We start from the raw sequence: 18,489 nt of genomic DNA, 5'->3' as shown, positions 1-18,489 counted from the left end.
GGCCACCACAGCGAGGGGTCCATGCCCCACAATGAAAAGTGGACCGCACGCACCACGGCTGGAGAAAGCCCGAGTGCAGCAGTGAAGACCCAGCGGAGAAAGCCCGAGTGCAGTAGTGAAGACCCAGCACAGCCAAAAATAAATGAATAAGCATTTAAAAAAAAAAAAGACCTTAATACAGGACAAATTCAATTTCAAAACAACATGTATTACCAGCGATAAGAGGAATATTTTATAATGATAAAGGGATTGTTTCACCAGGAAGACATATAATTCTGAAATGTATGAACCTAATAGCAGAACTTCAAAACGTTAAAGAAAAAGCTGATAGAGCTAAAGAGAGAAATAGAGAAACTCACAATCATAGTTGGAGATTTTAATATCCCATCTCAGAAATGGACAGAATTAGACCAACACACAACCACACTCAAAAAACTAGGATATGAAGAATATGAAAAAACATCATTAAGTAACTTCACCTAATTACATAATTAACATTTATAAAACATGTTATCCAGCAACTGTAGAGTAGCGGAATACATGTTCTTTCAAGTGAAAATGGAATATTTTTCATGATACACATTATTTTAGGTCATGAATTCATAATTCTCAATGAACTTCAAAAGAAATTGCATTTTACCTAATCTATTCCCTGACCACAAATAATTCAACTAGAAACAACAACGTTAAGATAACCAGAGAAGTCTCAGATATTTGGAAATTGAACTGTGCACATATAAATAATCCCTGAGTCAAAGAAATCACAAAGGAAAAATTACTTTGGACAATGATGAAGAAAGTACAATGCTTATTGTACTTATCCCCTTATTGTATTGTTATCCCCTGCTTTTCAAAAGTTTGCTTTATAACCACTTCGCTTTTACCTGTTTTTCACAGTGGAAAGAAAGCCAAAGAGGATTTTCACTTTTACCAAAAAAGATGAAAAATGACAATAACATTCAGCACTTACTTTGCAGCCAGCCACCAACCACCATTATAAAGGTGGCGAGCAACTGGAAGCAGCTACAGTGGCCCCACCAACCTCCCCCGGGAACAACAGTCAGCATCTCAGCAACAAACCGCCGTATTTGAACTGTCTGTGCTGTATCTCAGTTTATTTTGTGCATTGGTTAGCAAGGTGTGTCCTAAGGTGATTGTTTCTTCACACCATTTCAGGTTGTGAAACATTTCAGAGGAATGCTGTCCTTTCAGACAGTGAAGGGAAAACATATTAGAACAGGTGAAATGAAACAATGGCAATAGAAATTAGAATGAACGGTGATTGCCTGTGAAACGCGGGGATTACCTGAAACATGGCACTCAGGCATGACACGTTCTTAAGTTAGGAAACGTTTGACTTGATCTGACATTTTAAGGAACAGATCATCTGAGCCCATGGGCAGTAGTGCCATCATCTCCTATGACTCCCAGTATTATATCTTCAGCCAAAACTTTTCCTCTGAACTTGAAACTTGTATATTAAACCATCTACTTAATGTCATTTTGAATATAACATACCATAATAGATCTCCGATTCCTTCCTCAAAAGCCACTTATCTCCACATCTTTCCATCTCAGTAAACAGCATCATTGTCTACTCCGTTGCCCAAGCTAAAAATCAAGTGTTATCCCTGCTTTCTCTGTATCCCTTATTTCTCATATCTAATGTGTCACCAAATATTGTTGCTTCTACTTCCACACATAGGTCACAAGCCCATCTACTTCTGTGCATTGCCACTACCACTGTTCTTGTCTAAACTCTTGTCTAAAATCCCTCTGGATACTCCAGTGACTTCCTCAATTACATATTTACACAGAACCACAGCAGTTTTTTAGAAAATAACTTGGATCATTCTCCAGTTTAAAAATCCTTCCAGGGACTTGCCTGGTGGATCAGTGGCTAAGACGCTGAGATCCCAAAAGAGGGACTCTGGGCTTGATCCCTGGTAAGGGAAAGTAAAGTGTTAGTCGCTCAGTCTGACTTTGAGACCACAACTGAGCAACTAACACTTTCCCTGACCAAGGATCAAACCCAGACCTCCTGCACTGGGAGCTCAGTCTCGGGGAACTAGACCCTAAATGCCGAAACTAGGAGCCGGCGTTAGCCAAAAAAAAAAAAAAAAAATCCTTCATTAGCTCTCCCTTCCTCCAGTCCTGCCTGCCTCCTCCATCTCATCCTAAACCAGTGACTGCCGTGCTCAAATGTAATCCAGCTACAGGAACCTCAGACTCGTAACCATCTCAAAGTCTTTGCACAGGCTCTTTCGTCTGCTTAAAAGGACCTTTGTACTCCTTTTCTGCCTTCAAGTCTAAATTCAAATGTCACCTCCCTTGAGCCTGTATTACATTCAGAGGACTGTCCTCCACCCTATTATATTCTATCTCAGGACACTTTGTCTTCACAGCCCCTCTCAGAATCTCAAGTTTTCATGCTTACTTGTTTACAGTCTGTCTCACTCACTGCTCCCAACATACACAAGCACACACTCATGTACACATACATGTGCACACCCACATCCAAAACCTACCTGGAATGTAGTCTAGAACAGAGATCCCATCTGTCTTATTCATAGTCCTCATCTTAGTACCATGGCTGGTACAGCGGTTCAGAACATATCTCCCACTTTGGCATTTATTTTGAATTAAAGGCACTGGAGAAACAGCCAGTACAAGAAGGACACTCTCACCTTCCTTTGTCCCCTTACTAAGCAGGAGATAAATCTCCCATGTGATAAAAAACAGGAATGAAATAATGCCATTTGCAACAATATAGATATACCTAGAGATCATCATACTAAGTGAAGTCAGAAAGACAAATACCAAATATCATTAATATGTGGAATCTAAAATAAGACGCAAATGAACATATCTATAAAACAGAAACAGACTCAGACATGGAGAACAGACTTGTGGTTACTGAAGGCGGTGGGGAAGACAAGAACTGGGAGCTTGAAATGTGCAGATGCTAACTAGCATAGAGGACGGATAAACAAGATCCTACAGTACAGAACAGGGAACTATATTTAATATCCTGTGATAAACCAGAATGCAAGAGAATATGAAAAAGACTAAATATAACTGAGTCACTTTGCTGTACAGCAGAAATTAAAAAAAAAGTACTCCCTGTGAAAGGTGCCCTCAGTGTACCTGGAATAGGCATCCTCACCACCAGATACAGGGAATTTAGGGCCAAAAAGGCTGGATAAACAAATCTTATTACTTCGTCACCATTTATTACTTCCAGCCCAAACCCCTTTGTCTTGTCAATTCTTCACAAATCTATTGTTTCTTTGTCTAAAAGTTATAAAAGCATCCTGCTCTGGTCATGTCTTTCAGTCTCTTATCTTTGCGGGGCTTTTGTACAGGAATGGAATTAAATTTTCCTCTTGTTAATCTTTTCATTACAGGGGTTGGGAAGATCCCCTGGAGAAGGGATAGGCTATCCACTCCAGTATTCATGGGCTTCCCTGGTGGCTGAGACCGTAAAGGATTCTCCTGCAATGTGGAAGACCTGGATCCTTGGGCTGGGAAGATCCTGGAGTGAGGGCATGGCAATCCACCCCAGTATTCTTGCCTAGAGAATCCCCTATGGACAGAGGAGCCTGGTGGGCTACAGTCCATGAGATTGCAAAAGTTGGACACAACTGAGCGACTGAGCACAGCACTCATTCAAGAACCTAGAAGGGTAGAGGCAAAATTATTTTCCCCCTCTACAGTGACATATAGTGAATATTGAATAAATTAAGGTAATACCTGGGGATGCCGGGACAGCCAACTGAGAAGTTTCTTGGTTAAAATACATAGAACATCTCTGTTCTGACAGTCTCCTTTTTCTTAAAAACTAGCAAGGCTTCTTTTCTTTCAGTGAGAAAGAGGCTGCATTTGTCACTTTCATTTCTGACAATTGTAAAAAGGAAGAATCACCCCACACAGCCTGGGAGAAAAAATAAGTCTCTGGACTATTTTTCAGGCTAAAATTTTTTAGGCTCCTATAGATAGGGAGGTGGGCTTCCCAGGTGGCTTAGTGGTAAAGAATGCCAGTGCAGGAGACGTAAGAGACATGGGTTCGATCCCTGAGTCAGGAAGATCCCCTGGAGGAGGGCATGGCAACCCACTCTAGTATTCTTGCCTGGAGAATCCCACGGACAGAGGAGTCTGATGGGCTACAGCCTGTGGAGTGGGAAAGAGTCAGACATGGTAGAAGGGAGAAGAAGAAACTCAGTGCTGAGTACAGAATGAAGGAGACTATGGAGTGGCTGAATCCTCTCCCTGCCTCTTATCCCCCTGCCGCCAACCCCCCATCCCCCACCCACACAGCTGCTTCCTGGTCAGCGGGCGACCTGAACACACACACACCCAGCCGTGTCGTTCCCCTACTTGGAATTCTTTAATGGCTTTCAATCTACCACTGAATAAATCTTCAAGGATTTCACCCCAGCTCAGTTACCGATTGGTTGTTATTTGCTTGTCCTTTCATGTGACAGCCTGGTTTTCACTTCTGAAAACTCCAGCATCCACCATGTACTCTTATCTCTTGGTTTCTTTAATCCCTTTCCCAAGACTGGCTGCCGAATGGGGCGTAAATATTTCCCAGGGAAGCTACATAGCCCCCTTTACAGGCAATCTTTCTCACTTCCTCTGCCCATGCTAAAGATGCCAGTGTTCTGGGGCTCGTTCGAGGCGCCCCACATGCTCTCTGTGATCACATCCAACAGACTTGTCTCTTTTCTCTCCTTTCCTCCTCTACTCACCCCTCTTTGGGCCAAGTCTTTAGAGTTATAAGAAAGCCTTCCCTGGTGGTCCAGTGGTTAGGACTCTGCAGTCTCAATGCAGGGGGCCCAGGTTCAATGCCTAGTCAGGGAACTAGATCCTACATGCCGCAAAGAACAATTCGCCTGCGGCAACTAAAGATGCCATATGCTGCGACTAAGACACAGCGCAAAGAAAGAAATGCGGTTTTTTAAAGGCAAATAATTTCAGAGGCAGAGTAAAGGTAAATGTCACTTGGGAGCAATGTATTTGTTTATCCCCTTTCTCCCTACAAGCTGGGACACCCTAGAATTGGCCAAGGCTTCCGTCATTGCAGGGCAGCCCAGCTACAAACATCTCACTCTGCCCCTCGTTTTCGCACTTGGCCCCAGGCTAATTCCTGTTCTCAGAAAGTGTGCCAGAAATAGCAGACAGCGGGAAACAATAGGTACTCTTTGGTCTTAAGCGGTTTATTTGCATTTCGAAAAAGGTTCCTTCCTAGAAAATACCTGTCTCAAAGAGCTTTTGTCTTAGAAAGAAAGATCCTCGGAAAGGTCGTTTTGTATCCAGCTTTCTAGACTTAGGTGTTACTTTTTCTGAGCCCCCATCAAGACTCGTTTCATTTCCCATTCCCCTGCCCCCAGTCATTAAGATCCTGGATAATGGGGATTTAGTGTTGCCAAGGCCTAGCATGAGAATGGAACGGAGCTTCATTTTTTTGTACAAACTCTAAAGGGATTGGTAGTGGTTGCCTGGAGCTCAGAGAAGGACCATGATCCTGGGGAGATGGAGAACGGCAGCCCCCCCAGCATTAGAGCCTCCTAGGAATTATCGGGGCCCGGGGTAGGCTGCCCTCAAAGGCATACTGATGATTTTGGATTAAAGTTGCTTAAGAAATGGCCAACAGAAGAGGGACACTCTGACCCTCCTTTCTTTCTCCCTGAAAGCAGGAAATTTCTCCCGTGAAAAGTAGATTTCCTGCATCTGGAGGTCAAACACCCTTACTGCCAAAGATAGGAAATTCAGGCTGAGATGCCTATTTACACAAACCTTTTTACCTCTTTAAGTTACTACCCCAAGCCCAAATTCTGTGTTGATTCTTCGCTAATTGGGCGCCTAAGTTTCTTTGTCCGGCCAGTTCCTCACAAGTTTATTGTTTCTTTCTCTAAAAGGTATAAAAGCTGCCCGCTTTGGCCACTCCTTAGGTTCCATGAGAACTTCATGCACCTGGATTAAAATGTGCTCCTTTTTCTCCTAACCTGTTTTGTGTTAATTTGATTATTAGCCCAGTTATAAGAACCAAGAGGAGTAGAGGGGGAAATTTCCCCCTCTCCACAGAATGAAATGAATTAATGGTCACAGTGCTGCTACTAACACCCTTCATCCTGGAGGGGAGATGTCTGGGTTTCTTGGGGCCAACAATCACTCTGTAGACCTCAGGCTTTTCTGGGGGAACTCTCGCTTCCCTCCAGCCTCTACAGGAATGACTTAGTGAAGCTCTCGACTCTCAGGCCTGGCCCCTCATCACGACCACCTGGCCAACTCCGGTACTGGCAGATGACACGCACCCGCTTCCCACACCCCACCTACCATAAATGAGGAGAGTTGTGTGAATTTTCCTACCTCTCCATGGCTGATTTCAGCTCATTTGTCTCCAACTTTGATACAAAAGGCTTTGAGACTCCCCCCACCTCAGCCTTCAATTTTATTGTCCCTCTGGGCTACTTATTTCAACCTCCAGGTGACCCAGGGTTTGTCATTATTCCCAGGAATTTTAACGCCCTTGCAAATGACAGATTTCCTCAATCAAATTCTCCCCATCTCGAAACTCTTCTCACACTTCAGAACAGCTCCATTTGCAGAAAGGTCAGCTCTAATAATTTGACTCACCACTTTGCTGTCCTGTCCCCATCTTTCCAGCTGTCTCACTTGTTTATTTCCACAAGGCCTGCCATATATTTGATCAAACCTGCTGCTGCTGCTGCTGCTGAGTCGCATCAGTCATGTCCGACTCTGTGCGAACCCATAGACAGCAGCCCACCAGGCTCCTCTGTCCCCGGGATTCTCCAGGCAAGAACACTGGAGTGGGTTGCCATTTCCTTATCAAACCTGTCCTCTGGCAAATTGGTCACACAGAGATCTCATCTCTAGCCTAGGTCTCGCGTTCATTGCTTCAGCCCCTGGGGCAGCTGCCCTATACTCTTTAGGCCTCCTCTGGCAGCTGAACAATGTTGTGAAAGATTATAGAACGATGAAGACTATAATTTTAAATGTATGACATCTAGTTTAAGCTGGGTTTTCAATGCCCTTGTTGTTCAGTCGCTAAGTCGTGTCTGACTCTTCGCGACCCCATAGACTGCAGCACACCAGGCTTCTCTGTCCTCCACTATCAATGCGCTTAGTTAATGCTCTTTTAGGATTCCAAGTCTGTGCCTTCATTAAACCCCACCATGGCTTACACCTGAATCACTCACTCTTCTTATCACACCTTTTGCTTTACACTTACCTTTTCTGGCCGAGGATCCCACCTCCTACTTCAGTCAGAAAAAAGGAGCAGTTTCTTGCCTAGGTCCCACCAACAAACAGCTCTGCAGTTTCGTCTGTTCTCAATTAACCTCCTTTTCTTGTTCAAGACTATTTTTCCCTGTCTCTGGTTTTGATCAGTGTTCTCAGAGTGTGGTTCCCAACACTTAGCTTTAGCCAAGGTCTCGGAACAAGTTAAAAATGCAAATGATTGTTGGCCCCACCCCAGACTTGCAGAATCATTCACTCTAGGGACGAGCCCAGCAGGCTGTTTTAACTAGCCCTCCAGGCTAGTCGGAGGCAACTGAAGGATTTGCTCTTTCTTTTGTCCGCATTCTCTTGTTTGCATTAATATTTCCTCTGGGAATTTATTCTGTTAAAAAAGACGCTACAGGCCCCAGATGGAGTCACTTGAGCAAACCAAGACTCAGCACCTAGCCTGATAGAAGTTTTAGCTCTCCCAGGAACGTAATCTTTAACCGATCTAGAATTACCTGGTCAGCACTAATGATGTAATCCACCCAGTAGACCCCTTCCGTCCCCTCTAAGAAGGTAACCTTGCCTGAAACAATGAACTCTTTCTTTATCTCTCTCCCTTTTCTACCCTTTTGTACAGTCTTCCATTCTTTACAGCTCCTCAGAGCTCCTCTCTACTTATCAGTATGCGCCCGATTCATGAATTGTGAAATAAAGCCAATTTAGATCTTTATATTTACTCAGTTGAATTTCGTTTCTTAACAGTTCTAAGGAAATAATCTAAAATCAGGTCATGATTTTATACTCAGAGATGTTCATTACAGTATTATTTATAATTGGGAAACATTAGAAACATGCCCAAATGGGATAGTTAAATAAAGATAATGTCATATAAGCAACAACTAAATGATATTTATCAAGTTATTTTTTATTATACAGGGAAATGATTATGTTCTAATATTAAATTTAAAAATTTTAAAGGAAATATGAAGTTGTTTAAAGGCTGGTTTACATCCTGACTTCAATACCAGCAATTAGCCACTTCCCTTCCCCCCACTCCACTCCACAGTAACAAGGGTTTAAACTGTTGGGTTTTTTTTTTTTTTTTTTTTGATTGGAGGATAATTGCTTTACAATGTGGTGTTGGTTTCTGCCATACAGCAATCGGCCATAAGTATATATACATTCCCTCCCTCTTGAGCCTCCCTCCACCCTCATCCCACCCCTCTGGGTCATCACAGAGTGCTGGCTAGGCCCCCTGTGTTGGATAGCAGCTCCCCACTCACTGCATATTTCACACATGTGGTGTATATATGTCAGTGCTACTTTCTCACTTTGTCCCGACTTCTTGCCCTGCTGTGACCACAAGTCTGTTCTCTGTATCTGCATCTGTATTCCTGCCCTGCAAATAGGATCATCAGTACCATTTTTTCTAGATTCCATATATATGCGTTAATCTATGATACTTGTTTTTCTCTAACTTACCCATTCTGCATAGCAGGTTCTAGGTTCATCCACCTCAGTTCAACTGATTCACATTCATTCCCTTTTATGACTGAGTAATATTCCATTGTTCATTTGTACCACAACTGCTTTATCCTTTCATCTATCAGTGGACATCTAAGTTGCTTCCATGTACTGGCTATTGTACATAGTGCTGCAATGAACATTGGGATATATATGTCTTTTTTAATTAAAACAGAAAACCACAAGATCAAAGAAATTAGGAGAGGAAAGAAAAGGAACAACATTTTAGGAGCTGGTAAAGAAAGGGTAGGATGATAACCATCTTAAGAAAATGGATTCCTCTGACAGGGAAGGATTCCCAAAAGACTCAGAAACTGGCAACATTGTAATAGCTTTCTGAAAAGGGGCACAACTGAGCTACAAACAAAAGGAAAGGTTGAAATTCAGTGTAAGAAGCAGTTGGAGCCCCAGGCTCATCCCCAACTGGTACCCCCAAATGGCTACCTCACCCCTGAGACAGATGTTTATCATTTGCAGAGATTAATGTAAAGGGCCACTGAAGTAAGGGACTCTACCCTGAAAACTGGTGATTAATAACCATTCACATGTTGAAGATCAAAGCCCCCTACTTCTATCCCAATTTGGCTCTCAGACCAGGTAGTCAGCACATCAAAAGATTACTGTTAATTAAGGAAAACCACATATCTCAAGTTAAGGAATTTACTGCTTTTCTGTATATGGGGAAATGCAAAGTCTGGGTTCTTTGGAATTCTTCCTTTGATATGCACCTCAGCTATCTGGGGCAGCATCCTATATTTTCTCACCCTGAGACACTGTGAAGGGTGGTTGCGGTGGCTGACTGTTAGGTAGGAGGGCATCCAGCTTCCCTTCTGAGTTCCCTCAGAGCTTACCTTCCCAGCAGCGGTAATATCACGGCTTGACAGCGGCAACATCCTCTGTTTACTGATAGGGCAGGCAGTGTTTTTCACTCAGTCACTTACAACAGACTCATGCATGTAGGCAGTTGCCATTCTGATGGACTGATGGAGTTGCAAATGCCCGTGGAGTGTATTTCACTTCTACAATATTGATCACATATTAATAGCTACTTACTGCATGCCAGGCTCTCACTGTTTAACTTATGGGCTAGGATAGGTATTATTATTCTCTTATTAAACTGTTGAGGAGACTGAAACACAATGAGGTTAAGTAGCTTGTCACACAGCTTGAAAACAGTGAGTTGGAATTTGAGCTGAAACAGTCTAATTTGAGAGGCTTCTGGCTTTAGCCTTAAAACTTTTAGAGATACAGACTTAGAAGATAACTGTTATTAAAAAAAAAAAGACTTAGAAGTCTTGAGGAACCTGAAAATGAAAACTACCCAAGAAGTATTTTATCAACTTAATTATTTAGAGAGGGAGAAAATCTTTAGGTGGTTAGATGGCTAATAAATTATATGAGTAAGCAGAGCAAAAGCTATTCAAGAATTAGCAGTAACATTTATGATTCAGCAGTTACTATAAGCAGCTGAATTAAATACAGATTTTAGATACCTAAATATCGATCTTATGTAAATCATATAGATGTATAAAATAGTATAGTCTTAAGAGGTATTAATACATGCATCTTTATCATTTCAACACCAAAGGAATACAGGCTGGTTCCCTTTCACTGCTGAGGCTGTGTAGAAGGAGCTGCCTTTTGGAGATACTCAAATTGAGCAAAGTGCAAGACTTAGGAGATAGTGGAAAGGACAGGGACCGTGTGCTGTTTTGTGTACAGAGAATTATAAGAACGGCTTCCAGGTGTTGAATGCTAGCTCTTGCGAGGCACTCTTTGGAGTTTTACATTCATTCCTAACCATCACTGTATTCTTGTGAATATAGTGATTCACAAGGACTATATTCTTGTGAAATCATGATCCTTGTATCCATCTTATATATTGGGGATGTGTATCCAACATGGTACAGCTCCTAAACTAAAATTGAGGACTGTCTCTGTTCCAAAGATGAAATCATCAGGTCACATCTGATGGAACAAGGGCCCTGAGACCATCTTCGGTAGCAGTGGAATCAACTTGTGCTGTTTTGTTGCTTACCTGTTAAAAATGCTCACCTGGAATTCGGGGTGCAGACAGCAAACTGGCCTCGTCATGGGTAATTGGTGTGATTCCTTCAGAGCCCGGTGGGATACAGACAGACCCCACTGGGCTGAGAAGATAGAAAACTCTACCTAGTAGGCTTATCTAAACATATTAGTTTATTTATTTATTTTTACCCCATGTCTCCATTTTTAAAAAGGATTTTATTATTCATTTCTGTTTATTTTTGGCTGTGCTGCTGCATGTGGCTTTCTCTAGTTGTGGCAAGTGAGGGCTATTATCTAGTTGTGGTGCTCAGGCCTCTCACTGAGATCACTTTTCTTGTTGCAGAGCACAGGCTCTAGGCGCTCAGGCTCAGTAGCTGTGGTGCACGGGCTTAGTTGCTCCATAGCCTGAAGATCTTCCTCGACCAGGGATTGAATTCATGTCTCCTGCGCTAGCTGGCAGATTCTTAACCACTAGACCACCAGGGAAGCTCCATATCTTCCCTTTTTTGGTCAATTATTTTTTAAAATTGAAGTATAGTTAATTTACAATGTTGTGTTTGTTTCAAGTGTATGGCAAAGTGATTTAGTTATACATATACGTCCCAGGTGGTATGTATAGTGATAAAGAACCTGCCTGCCCGTGGAGGAAGCATAAGAGACATGGGTTTGATCCCTGCGTCTGGAAGAACCCCTAGAGGAGGGCATGGCAACCCACTCCAGTATTCTTGCCTGGAGAATCCCATGGACAGAGGAGCTTGGCAGGCTACAGCTCATAGGGGCCAACAGAGTTGGACATGACTGAAGGGACTTAGCACATACATATGTATGCGTGTATCTGTGTGTGTAAAGATCTTTTTTTTTTTTTTTTGTACAGTTCTTCTGTGTATTCTTGCCATCTCTTCTTAATATCTTCTGCTTCTGTTAGATCCATACCATTTCTGTCCTTTATCGAGCCCATCCTTGCATGAAATGTTCCTTTGGTATCTCTGATTTTCTTGAAGAGATCTCTGGTCTTTCCCATTCTGTTGTTTTCCTCTATTTCTTTGCATTGATCACTGAAGAAGGCTTTCTTATCTCTTCTTGCTAGTCTTTGGAACTCTGCATTCAGATGTTTATATCTTTCCTTTTCTCCTTTGGCCACCTCATGTGGAGTTGACTCATTGGAAAAGACTCTGATGCTGGGAGGGATTGGGGGCGAGAGGAGAAGGGGATGACAGAGGATGAGATGGCTGGATGGCATCACTGACTCAATGGACGTGAGTTTGAGTGAACTCCGGGAGTTGGTCATGGACAGGGAGGCCTGGCGTGCTGCAATTCATGGGGTCGCAAAGAGTCGGACACGACTGAGCAACTGATCTGATCTGATCTGATCTGTGTGTGTGTGTGTGTTTTCTTTTTCAGGTTCTTTTTCTGTATGGGTTATTACAAAATATTAAGTAGAGTTCCTTGTGCTATACAGTAATAGTCCTTCTTTATGTTTTATATTTAGTAATGTGTATATGCTAAAGATACTAGATTACAATAAGTACATTTTCAACTAAAAAAGTACAAGTAATTTTTGAGGTATTGTACAAATAAGCAAAACAAAGATAAAATATAAAGCACCTGCTATTGGGGAGGGAAGTGGGAGGGGGGTTCAGGATGGGGAACACAGGTACACCCATGGCTGATTCATGTCAATGTATGGCAAAAACCACTACAATACTGTAAAGTAATTAGCCTCTAATTAAAATAAATAAATTAATTTAAAATAAAAAAATCACCTGCTATCTAATCACCCAGTGACGAAGTTAATATTTTATTATATATCATTCCAGACATCTTTTCTGTTTCTCTTTTCTCTCTCTCACGCACACACGTTTGTTTGTTTTGCACCAGGTCTTCGTTGCTGCATTTAGGACCTGGCTCCCTGACCAGGGATCAAATCAGGGCCCCCTGCATGGAAGAGCAGAGTCTTAGCCACTGCACCACCAGGCAAATCCCATGTGTTGTTTTTTTTTTTGGTCGACTTTTTTTAGGTAATTATATCAATTTGGAATATTGGGGACCTATTAAAAATTTACACATTTTTGTTCAATGTACTGTAGACTAAAAAAAAAAATTCATAACCTAAAAGTTAAGAGTTGTGTTTTATTTAACAGGAATTTTTAAGACTTTAAGCCTGGGAGGCAGCATGTCAAATAACCCAGAGATAATTGCTCCAAGGATGTGAGGGAGAAGCCAGGATATATATAAGTTCTGCAACAAAGGGCAGTAGTCTGAACAACAAAAGATTATTCTTAATTTTAAAAACTCAGATATGTGAAGTTAAATAATTTAGTGCTTTTCTATGTATGGAAAGATGCAAGTCTGGGCTCAGTGAAGTCATCCCTTTGATATGCACCTTAGCTATCTGGGGCCAGTAGGCTGTGTTTTCATATCCTGAGTTTCCTTAGGGCTCAACATGGGGAGTGGCTGGAGTCTGATAGCTGTTCAGTTCAGTTCAGTTGCTTAATTGTATCCGACTCTTTGCGAATCCATGGACTGCAACACACGAGGCCTCCCTGTCTATCACCAACTCCCAGAGTTTACTCAAACTTATGTCCATTGAGTCAGTGATGCCGTCCAACCATCTCATTCTCTGTTGTCCCCTTCTTCCACCCTCAATCTTTCCCAGCATCAGGGTCTTTTCCAATGAGTCAGCTCTTCACATCAGGTGGCCAAAGTATTGGAGTTTCAGCTTCAGCATCAGTCCTTCCAATTCAGGACTGATTTCCTTTAGGATTGACTGGTTTGATCTCCTTGCTGTCCAAGGGACTCTCAAGAGTCTTTTCCAACACCATAGTTCAAAAGCATCAATTCTTTGGCACTCAGCTTTCTTTTGGAGAAGAAAATTGCAACCCATTCCAGTATTCTTGCCTAGAGAATCCTGTGGACAGAGGAGCCTGGTGGGTTGCTGTCCATAGGGTCGCACAGAGTCGGACACAACTGAAGCGACTTAGCATGCATGCATGCATGCACTGGAGAAGGAATTGGCAACCCACTCCAGTATTCTTTCCTGGAGAATCCCAGGGACAGCAGAGCCTGATGGGCTGCTGTCTATGGCGTTGCACAGAGTCAGACACCACTGAAGCAACTTAGCAGCAGCAGCAGTTTTCTTTATAGTCCAACTCTCACATCCATACATGACTACTAGAAAAACCATAGCCTTGACTAGATACACCTTTGTTGGCAAAGTAACGTCTCTGCTTTTTAAATATGCTGTCTGGGTTGGTCACAGCTTTTCTTCCAAGGAGCAAGTATCATTTAATTTCATGGCTGCAATCACCATCTGCAGTGACTTTGGAGCCCAAGAAAATAAAGTCTGTCACTGTTTCCATTGTTTCCCCATCTATTTGCCATCAAGTGATGGGACTGGATGATAGCTGTTAGCTGTTAGCTGGCAGGTATTCTTTCCTTCCTGAGTCCCCTCAGGACTCACCAGTTCACCATTGACTGTAGCTGCAACCTCTGAAAAATGGAGACATCCTTTGTTTCCTGTTATGGCAGGCAATATTCCATTTATCAGTACTAAGACATCGTGGTATATAGTATCTATAAACATGAAAACTTGTGCAACCCAATCACAGCTATATAGTCCTTTTAAAATAACCAAGGCCTGGAGGCAGTAAGTATATTTATTTTGAGGGGGAAGCTGACTAGATTATAAAATTTTAAGGAATTGAAAAATTGCTCCACTATTAACCCAGTCTCCTTAAAGCAGTGTAAAAATGAAACACAGAAAAAGGCTAGGGAGAGTGGTTTAAACAAAGACAATTAACAAAAAGAATAAACCATCTTAAGCATTGGTGCAACACTTTTCTAGATTAGGACAGATGAACAAAGAGTAACTATGTTTTATATGTAAGCTAGTTTGTAAGGTCAGATTCTATAGTATAGAAGCTCCTGTTGCATATAAAATTTTGTACGGTTACATAAATGAATAAATATGTCATTTAGTTTGCCAGTTATGAGGATGTGCATTCACATTTATAATAAGTAGTTAATCTAAAATGTGAGACTTAATAGTATTGAGTACTGCCCTGCTAGAGTTAATTGTATACAGGTTCTAGGAAAAATAAAAGATACTGGAGGCTAAAAAAAAAAAAAAAAGAGTAAACCAAGGATGTAAGCACTTACCTGGGAAGTAGCTGGAATATATTATTACTTTTAGTGCTTCTTTCTCAGACCTGGCCTTTTTAATTTGAGTATTAAGATATAATACAATACTAATAACAACAATGATAATAGTTATAATCTATTGAGCCCATGACAGGAGCCATCTATGAACTGAGCACCTTATATACAGGCTCTTTTATCCTTTAAAATCTTACTCTTATTGTGGAGTAATCTTAGTGAAATAAGGCCTAAGCATTCTGCTTTCTGAAGTAATGTAGAGGAGATAAAATAAATTTACCTCTATTTTTCCAAGTTCTTGGCTAAGACCCCTCACCCTCTTAATAAGGACAGGTTAACAGGAGAAAAATAAAACAATTTTAATTACATACATTCATACTGGAGCCTGGCCTTTCCCAGGTGGCACTAGTGGTAAAGAACCTAGCAGGAAGCCAATGCAGGAGACATTGAGATGTGGATTCAATTCCTGAGTCAGGAAGATGCCCTGGAGGAGGGCATGGCAATCCACTCCAGCCTTCTTGTCTGGAGAATCCCATGGACAGAAGAACCTGGCAGGCATAGTCCATAGGGTTGCAAAGAGTTGGGCACGACTGAAGCAACTGAGCAGCTGCAGCAGCATACTGGAGCCTAAGATTTGAGACTCAAAAGGGAGCCAGACATGGACTTCCTTGGCGGTTCCCTGGTAGCTTAGATGATAAAGAACTTGCCGGCAGTGTGGGAGAGCAGGGTTCGATCCCTGCGTTGGAAAGGTCCCCTGGAGAAGGACATGGCAACCCACTGCAGTATTCTTGTCTGGAGAATTCCATGGACAGAGGAGCTTGGTGGGCTACAGTCCATGGGGTTACAAAGAGTCGGACTGAATGGCTACATTTTAACTTTCGTGCACTTCCAAGGCAGTGTGTGCGGGTTCAACCCCTGATGGGAGAACTAAGATCGCACATTCCTTGCAGTGTGATTAAAAAAAAAAAAGGCAGCCAGACAGTTGAGACTTAAGTACCACCCCAATCTAAGGACAGAGCTGGGGGCTGGGACTTCAGAGGGGGATGCCATTCAGAGGTAGTGAGAAGAGGAGTGTTTGGTAAACTAAGGTTGCCGGCCAGTGCAGATGAGTTCCTCCAGTGAAACAGTTATGTGTTTCCAGTACAGGCCCCTTTCTAAGGTAAACTTCTTTATAAATGTAGATTTCCTTTACCAAAGGGTAACTGCTGCTGTTTTCAGAGCCTCTTTTGAACTTGCAGTTTCTTAAAAAGAATCCCCTCAAAATAATTCTTATACCAAAGAGACATATTTTAGGGTGGCACATTGACCAACCCTTCAGGAAGGAGAAGAAAAAATATTCCAGATGAAATCAGGGATCTTCATTTTGTTTGGTTTCAGTCTGCAGTTCAATGTACTTTCCTAAATGAGCCAGTACTTTCAGTGGTGATCCAACAACCAGCTGAGCTAAGGTGAATAAATGTGAATGTGAAAGTCTCAGTCGTGTTGTAACAGGAGGGAAAGGGTCAGTGCATAACTTTTGAAAGAATGACATAGCCCAAGGACACAACATAAACGGATTAGAATCAAATGGGACCAAGATGGCAGACAAGACTAGACCTTGATCCTCAATCAGCAAGTGAAATGACACACCCAGAGGCGCCATGACAGTTCCAAGGCTGTCAAAAGACCAAGGAGTGGCCCAGTTCCTGGAAATCTCCACCCCCTTCTCCAAAATAGATGGAATAATCTTCCCACTCATTAGCAGATGAAACTACTCAGCCCATAAACGCTAACCACACCACATTTCTCGATGCACTCACCCTCTGCGGTGGCCCATACTCTGTGTGTGGAATGTGCCTCTCTCTGAATCCGAATAAATCCACAAGTTACCTATCACTTTGTCTCTCACTGAATTCTGTGATGAGACATCAAGACCTGAGCTTCATTAGGTCTTGAAACCAGGTTCGGTAGGTTTTGGCTGGATTCTAGTCCCAGCCATGTGGGTTCGAGTCCCATGCAGAGTTTTGACTAGGTTTGAGTCCCAGCTACATGGGTTCAAGTCCCAAGTGGGGTTTTGGCTGGGTTCAAGTGCCAGCCATGTGGCTTCAAGTCCCAAGCAGGGTTTAGGCTGGGTTCAAATCCCAGCCATGTGGGTTCAAGTCCCAATCTGAGGTAAATGGTTTCAGTGTCTGACTCTTTGTGACCCCATGGACTGTAGCTTGCCAGTCTCCTCTATTCATGGAATTCTCCAGGCAAGAATACTGGAGTGGGTAGCCATTCCCTTCTCCAGGGATCTTCCCAACCCAGGGATTGAACCCAGGCAAACCCCTAGCTAAATTGGGCTCCTCCTTAACCTCAGTCCAGCTTGACTGTGGCAAATTTACAAGTTTGCCCAAATGTTAAACGTCAAATCCTGGAAGTGCAAAAAGTGATGGAATCTATTCTGTTCATGGTAATGGTTTTGGTTACCAGTTTTGGTTTTCAGATGTTGCAATTAGCAAACTCAGGAATGATGATTTGGAAAAGAGAGTGTACTGATAATCATTGCTTTATTTTTTATGTTTTGTGTTCTTAATCATTTGTTTTTTCACTAGAATCAGTGTAAAGTCACTCTTCAGTCTTGATGTAACATCAGTGCTAGGGAGCTACAGAACAAATATATTTTGGGGATATGCGTAGACTTTTTTTTTTTTTTAGTAAAATAACTTGTTAACAAATTTTGAGATCTCCATCCCATGTTGTTATATGCATGATCAACAGGTGGATGTGGGAGAAACAGCTCTCTTCTGAGAAATTCTCTCCAGTTCAGTTCAGTTCAGTTCAGTCACTCAGTCGTGTCCGACTCTTTACGACCCCATGAATCACAGCACACCAGGCCTCCCTGTCCATCACCAACTCCCGGAGTTCACTCAGACTCACATCCATCGAGTCAGTGATGCCATCCAGCCATCTCATCCTTTGTCGTCCCCTTCTCCTTCTGCCCCCAATCCCTCCCTGCATCAGAGTCTTTTCCAATGAGTCAACTCTTCGCATGAGGTGGCCAAAGTTCTGGAGTTTCAGCTTTAGCATCAGTCCTTCCAAAGAAATCCCAGGGCTGATCTCCTTCAGAATGGACTGGTTGGATCTCCTTGCAGTCCAAGGGACTCTCAAGAGTCTTCTCCAACACCACAGTTCAAAAGCATCAATTCTTCAGTGCTCAGCTTTCTTCACAGTCCAACTCTCACATCCATACATGACCACAGGAAAAACCATAGCCCTGACTAGACGGACCTTTGTTGGCGAAGTAATGTCTCTGCTTTTGAATATGCTATCTAGGTTGGTCATAACTTTTCTTCCAAGGAGTAAGTGTCTTTTAATTTCATGGCTGCAGTCACCATCTGCAGTGATTTTGGAGCCCAAGAAAATAAAGTCTGACACTGTTTCCACTGTTTCCCCATCTATTTCCCATGAAGTGATGGGACCAGATGCCATGATCTTCGTTTTCTAAATGTTGAGTTTTAAGCCAACTTTTTCACTCTCCTCTTTCACCTTCATCAAGAGGCTTTTGAGTTC

At 42.4% G+C, this 18,489-nt stretch overlaps 1 non-coding gene across 1 annotated transcript; it reads left to right on the top strand.

Moving 5' to 3' along the window:
- The first annotated feature begins 4,790 nt into the window (after nucleotides 1-4,790).
- Nucleotides 4,791-4,863, top strand: TRNAE-CUC. Its single transcript has one exon. It is a non-coding gene; the product is annotated as a tRNA-Glu (tRNA).
- Nucleotides 4,864-18,489: the final 13,626 nt, after the last annotated feature.

The sequence above is a fragment of the Bison bison genome, unplaced genomic scaffold (assembly GCF_000754665.1).
Source record: "Bison bison bison isolate TAMUID 2011002044 unplaced genomic scaffold, Bison_UMD1.0 scf7180017864190, whole genome shotgun sequence".
NCBI classification, from domain to species: Eukaryota; Metazoa; Chordata; class Mammalia; order Artiodactyla; family Bovidae; genus Bison; species Bison bison.
This window is presented reverse-complemented; position numbering and strand designations above follow the sequence as displayed.